Here is a 6,482-nt window from a genome sequence, read left to right as displayed (position 1 = left end):
GATGGACTGGCATCCTGTCCTAGGTGTGTCCCCTCCCCCTCCAGCCCTATGCCCTGTGTTGTTGAGTTAGGCTCTGGCTCCCCGTGACCCTGTATGGGACAAGCAGTTCAGACTGTGTGTGTGTGTGTGTGTGTGTGTGTGTGTGTATAACATATTTGGAGATGCAGACATTTGATCTTCATTTAAACAGTTTCTGTAGATAAAGGTGTCATACTTGAACAAAAACAATGAAAATTGAGTTTTCAATCATTTATTCAACAAAAATAAATGATGAAATATTCCTACATGGAAAAGTAAGTACACCTCAGGTCTCAGAAGCTGGTATTGTCCCCTTCAGCAGAAATAACTTCTTGTAGGTGTTCTGTATAACTGTCTACCAATCTTTGAAATCGGCTTGATAAAATTTTTCACCACTCTACCATGCAGAATTCCTTTAGTTCCTTTTTTTGCTGTATAACCCATTTCAGACTTCTTTAAGCATCTTAGTCTGCCCTTAGGCTGAATTTGCTGGGTCAGCCTGTCCTAGACAAATTGGCAGTTGTTTCAAATCTTTTCCACTTGTAGATGATTTTCCCATACAGTGGACTGATTGAGTTCAACTAATTTAGAAGTCTTTTTAAACCCCTTCCCAGGCTCATGGGCATCCACAATCTTATTTCTGAAGGCCTTAAGCCTTACCTAACCTGGTTCCTCAGGTTACTGCTCTAGCAGTACAGGTCCTGTGTACCGCTCCATCTTTTCCCTGCATCTTTGTTTATGCAACACTTTTCACTTATTGTATAATGCCCTGTTTTTCGCTTTGCTCTATGTCTATGTCTAATTCTTGGTTAGCACTGTGCACTTGCATTTATGCTGCTGCTGCTGCTATCATTTCACTCTCTCTCTCTCTGAATGGTACAGTAAAATGTGCCTGTGTTTTATGTCCCGATGTTACAGTATTACTAGCTTTAGTATTTTTGTCATGTGTAGGTTTTGTTTGTAATTGATTTATTACACTTGCAATAATACAACCCAGTTTTTTTTTGGGGATCCTACCTTTTTTTTTGCATTATGGTACGATTTCACTGTATCACGATTTGAACTTCACTGAAATCTTAGTGGACTTCTGCATGGGGTTCACTCAACCACTGATTTACTGTGGAAGAGGCATTTTTAAAACAGTTTACCTTTAACAGACATGCAAGATATGGAACAAGAGAAAACTAGAGCTCAGTTTATCCAGTGGAATAGAAAATTGTCAGTTAATAATAAAACTGCTATCACAAGTGATATGGGCAGCCATTGTTAGACCTGATGTGTGCTGCTCACCCTAAAATCTGCATTAAATATCACCTTATCAGAGAGCACAAACTGAAAGGGAGAGGTACATAAGTAAAGGAAGGGAAAAGCGGGACGGAGAGAGATTAGCAACAACTTAGACGAGATTGGGTCATGAAGTACAGTGCCTGACTGCAGTACCTATAAGCCAGAAGCTGGAGCTGTAGACATCTCACCATCTTCATACACATATTTGGCAGACTTCAGTAACCAGTTCATATGAGCAGAATGTCACTGGCATATGCCAGGAGCCCCCAGAAACCCATACAGAGAAGAGACTAGTGTCCTTTAGGGGAAAACAATAACACTGTGTCAAGCATTTTTTGTTTGAAAGTGTATAATAAAATAAACATTTTATGATACTTCTAAAATATGGCACACTAATTAAATGTCTCTGTCCATGCCTTAGGTGATTTGTGGGCAGTGACACAGATGTGAAATACCTGTGTGTGGAGAGCAGGTTGGACTGGTTGGGTAAGGAGTATACAAGGTACCCACTGTCTATGTGACATGCGTTTTTTCACCTTTGTTCTAAAGGACACATCTTTGTTCTAAAGCTGAGTTCTGCTGTCACCCACTTCAGCACATAATCAGCACACCCACACTACTAGTCAGGCCAGAGGCCTACTGTTATTTTCACACCATGTACTATGTAATGACCCAGGCTACAGGTGTTTTAATTTTATTATGCAAAGAATCACAATCCAAATTATATTTAACTACAAACAGAATAAATGAGAACAGGTGCAGGGTGACATTATGTAACAGTGTAGGAGACGATAAATGGTTGTAATAAGGTAATGCTGAAATCATTGCTGAAACAAATGACTGAGGAATAGGAAAGCTTTGGGTTGCATTTGGAAGTCATTTATAAACAAGTTTAAACTTCCTGACACCCTTGGTTTTGGATAGATTTTTCCACTGTACATACTGTCAACAATAAGAAATCCATTGGGAGGGTGACTTTCTACTTTTGCTCATACAATTTAATAGTAGTTAATAGAAGTTGTTTTTTTTTTTGCTTAGGAAAATAATGGGAACTCTTCCTTATACTTAAAAAAAGTATGAGTTTGCTGAGGTTCCCTTTACGGTATGCTGCAAGACCTGTTCAGATACTAATATACAGTAGCTTCAAGTTTTGTCACATACACAACCATACTTAGTACGACGTGCAATGAAATGCTTTTCCGACTGTCCTTAATACAGACTGATAGACGAGATAATCTAAATAAGGCAATACAAATAAAATAGCAGATAATAGTTGAAACTAACAAGACTGAGACCAAAATTTATGGACAAGGGGAAGTTCTGACACTGGATAGACAAGGATGTCACTAATAGAAAATTTTTCTGAGGCCTGTTTCTCTCAAAGGGCACAAACTGAAGTTTTTGAAAAAATTCTGTTGGTTTTTAGATACGGTTTTTTTTTCCCGGCAGCGTTATGGATTTTTCTTTCCAAAATGAAAAATTAATGTCTGAGACAACAGTTTCAGTATCCTGTGATAACTGGATGTGTTGAAAGTACTCCCTGTAAAGGTTATACTGTTGACAGAGTTCCAGAAAAGGAGGAAATAATTTTTTATTTTTTTTTTTTTTTTAGTAATGGTATTATTATTTACCATTATTTAGCCAAGGCAACTTAGAACAGTACCTATTTGTACAGGTAGTTAATAATTAAATATGCTAATTTGCAACAGTAGGATTCAAAGCAGATATCATCAGATTGCAAAGTAAGAACCCTAATAACTATGCTACCTGCCAGCCACATGTGAAAGTTTGTTTTTTAACCCTTGTTTTATTAATAGTGAAAACTAGACTGTGCCAAGTTGAAGGTGACTGGTAAGGAAATATGTTCTGAGTGAAAGCACTATATTATGAATTTTGAGCAATAAGGTTTTTTGAACAGATCAGCCTAAGCATTCCCAATGAACTGAAAGGTTTTTGGACTGCAGCACAGTTACTCCAACCCCATCTAGGAGAGTTGTTTTACTGTATCTTGCCTCACTTTCATAAGTTTGGTAATAGGTAAAGTACAAATGAAAGCAGGGCTGGTTTATAATTAGGGGCTTTAGACAATCACCTACAGGTGTCAGAAATTGGGGGAACCAAATTTTGCTACAAAAATTCCATCCATCCATCTTCCTCCGCTTATCCGGGGCCAGGTCGCAGGGGCAGCAGTCCAAGCAGAGTCCCCCAGACTTCCCTCTCCTCGTACACCTCCTCCAGTTCCTCTGGGGAAACCCCAAGGCGTTCCCAGGCCAGCTGGGAGACATAGTCTCTCCAACGTGTCCTGGGTCTGCCCTGAGGCCTCCTCCCAGTGGGACATGCCCGGAACACCTCACCAGGGAGGCGTCCAGGAGGCATCCGGAACAGATGCCCGAGCCACCTCAACTGACTCCTCTCAATGCGGAGTAGCAGCGGCTCTACTCCGAGCTCGGTTGACAGCTCAGCCCCTCTCTTCACCCAAGTGTCCAAGACATATGGCTGAAGATCAGAAGAAATGACTACAAAGTCGATCATCGACCTCTGATCTAGGGTGTCCTGGTGCCAAGTGCACTGATGGACACCCTTATGCTTGAACATGGTGTTTGTTATGGACAAACCATGACTAGCACAGAAATCCAATAACAACTCACCACTCGGGTTCAGATCAGGGAGGCCGTTCCTCCCAGTCATGCCCCTCCAGGTGTTACTGTCGCTGCCCACGTGGGCGTTAAAGTCCCCCAGTAGAACGACAGAGTCCCCAGTGGGAGCGCTTTCCAGCACGCCCCCCAGGGACTCCAAAAAGGCCGGGTACTCTGCACTGCCGCTAGGCGCAGAAGCACAAACAACAGTGAGAGACCGTTCCCTGACCCGAAGGCGCAGGGAGATGAGCCTCTCATTCACCGGGGTAGACTCCAACACACGGCGGCTGAACTGGGGGGCTATTAACAAGCCCACACCGGCCTGCCATCTCTCACCCTGGGCAACGCCAGAATAGTGGAAAGTCCACCCCTGGTCGAGAAGAGTGGTTCCAGAACCCAAGCTGTGTGTGGAAGTGAGCCCGACTACATCTAGACGGTATCTCTCAACCTCCCGCACCAGCTCAGGCTCCTTCCCCGCTAGTGAGGTGACATTCCAAGTCCCAAAAACCAGAGTTGGCGCTCGAGGTTTAGGTCGGCCGGGCACTCGCCCCCGACCACCGCCCAAATCACAACGCACCGGCCCCTTACGGTCTCTCCGGCAGGTGGTGAGCCCATCGAAGAGCGGCTCCACGTCATGGCTTCGGGCTGAGCCCAGCCAGGCCCCGTGGGCATAGACCTGGCCACCAGGCACTCGCATGCGAGCCCCCTCCCCCCAGGCCTGGCTCCAGGGTGGGGCCCCAGTGGCCCCATAACAGGCGGGGTAAACGAAAACCTTGCTTTAAACTATTAAAGTCATCATAAGGGGCTTTTGAACTGCACTTTGTCTCATCTGTCATCCAGGACCTGTTTGCCATGGGAGACCCTACCAGGAGCATATAGCCCTAGGCAACATAGCTCCTGAGATCATTCAGGCACTCAAACCGTGGCGGTTCAAGGAGGGGTCTGTTTTTTTTGCTACAAAAATTGAAAAATAAATTAAAAATATTAAAAAAATTATAAAAACTTGACAGTAAACATTTTTATTACAAAAGCTGTGTCTTTGTTATGATAAGGAGGAGACTTGAATATCGGTGAACTCAAATGGTTTATTTTCTGGTGCTATACACAAGCGTAAAGTGATCAGAACAATTCTTGCATGATGTGAAGTCTTGAGAACAAAGAGATGCTATGACTCAGGGACATAGTGATGGGTGGACTTGGGGATTCTTGATACATTGGAATTCAGTGATACAGAGTAACGGGTGAACCTGGAAGTCACTGCAGCTTGGGGAACAAGGAATCCATCAAGGAGAGGTATACAAGAAACAACAGGGAGCAGGTGTTTACAACAGCAGAGTGGAAAAAGGAGAAAAAATGCACTGAAGCATTTCTCAAGCAGGCAGAGACAAGATATGCACTATCTCAGAATGAAGAACCTTCCAAGTCACAGTGGCTTTCATCTAAAATTTTGGTTGCTTGCTTGATTGCCTTACATATATTATTATTGCATCGCTGCCCCATGTCTTTAAAATGTTGCAACTTTGTAGTTAGCATTTTCCATAAAGCAAACTGTTAGTCAGGGTAAATAGTTTATATCTATTTGTTCCATTAAGCCTCAGTCTTGAAAATAAGTTTAGTTTTTGATCCATTTTCACAGACTCCACACAGACTGACTGGGGATCAAACTCACATTGACGCCCTAGTTGCTATGAGGCAGCAGCACTACTCGTTATGCCAACATACCACCCCTGTACAAAACACTTTCTGATAAATCGGCTTCTTGCAACAGACATGTCATCAAACAAATCAGTAATAAACACATAAATAATTCTGATCTGAAGCATGCTGAGGGTGCCACGCCCACACCACCGGGCCGACACGGAACACCTGGGACGCAATGCAGACTACAGCATAAAAGGCTGCGTCAGACCACCAGCTGATGCGGAACCTTGATCTGCCTTCTCGTTAGCGACCTTCTCTAGTCATTTCCTGTTCCCGAACTCCTTCCCCGAACCCGTCCCTTGTTCCCCCGATCTACTGCCTCTTTCTGATCATCGACCTCTTGCCTGTGTACTGACCTCGCCTTTTGGATCCTCCCTGTTACGACGTTCGCACCTCGAAGACCCTCTGCCCATTCTCTGACCTCCTCTCTTGGATTTCCCCGAAGACACCACGATTACCGCTCTGCACTTGGGTCCGCCGCTTCCTTCAGACCCGACCATGACAGAGGAAGTGGAAAGTCATGTGTAACTGTGTGACACCCAAGCTGCAGGGTGGCTCTGTAGCTCTAGCTGAAAATGTGTGGTCATGCTGAAAAATATACCTGCTAGGGCATTATATTTAACATCAGGAAGTGAACTAACTTTTTAAAAAAAAAAAAAAATCTCTAATGCAGCCTACATCCTGTCAATGTGGCATCGTAAAGTAAGAGTGTAATTTCACAGTACTGTAAGCCATGATCTTGAGAAACACCATGCATAGCTCTGTGGTCACTAGGTTCATGTTGCCATAAAGCAGACAATGCCTCACTTTATTTTTCATTGTTTTTTCACCTTTAAGCAT

The sequence above is a fragment of the Scleropages formosus genome, chromosome 21 (genome assembly GCF_900964775.1).
Source record: "Scleropages formosus chromosome 21, fSclFor1.1, whole genome shotgun sequence".
Lineage (NCBI taxonomy): Eukaryota > Metazoa > Chordata > Actinopteri > Osteoglossiformes > Osteoglossidae > Scleropages > Scleropages formosus.
This window is presented reverse-complemented; position numbering follows the sequence as displayed.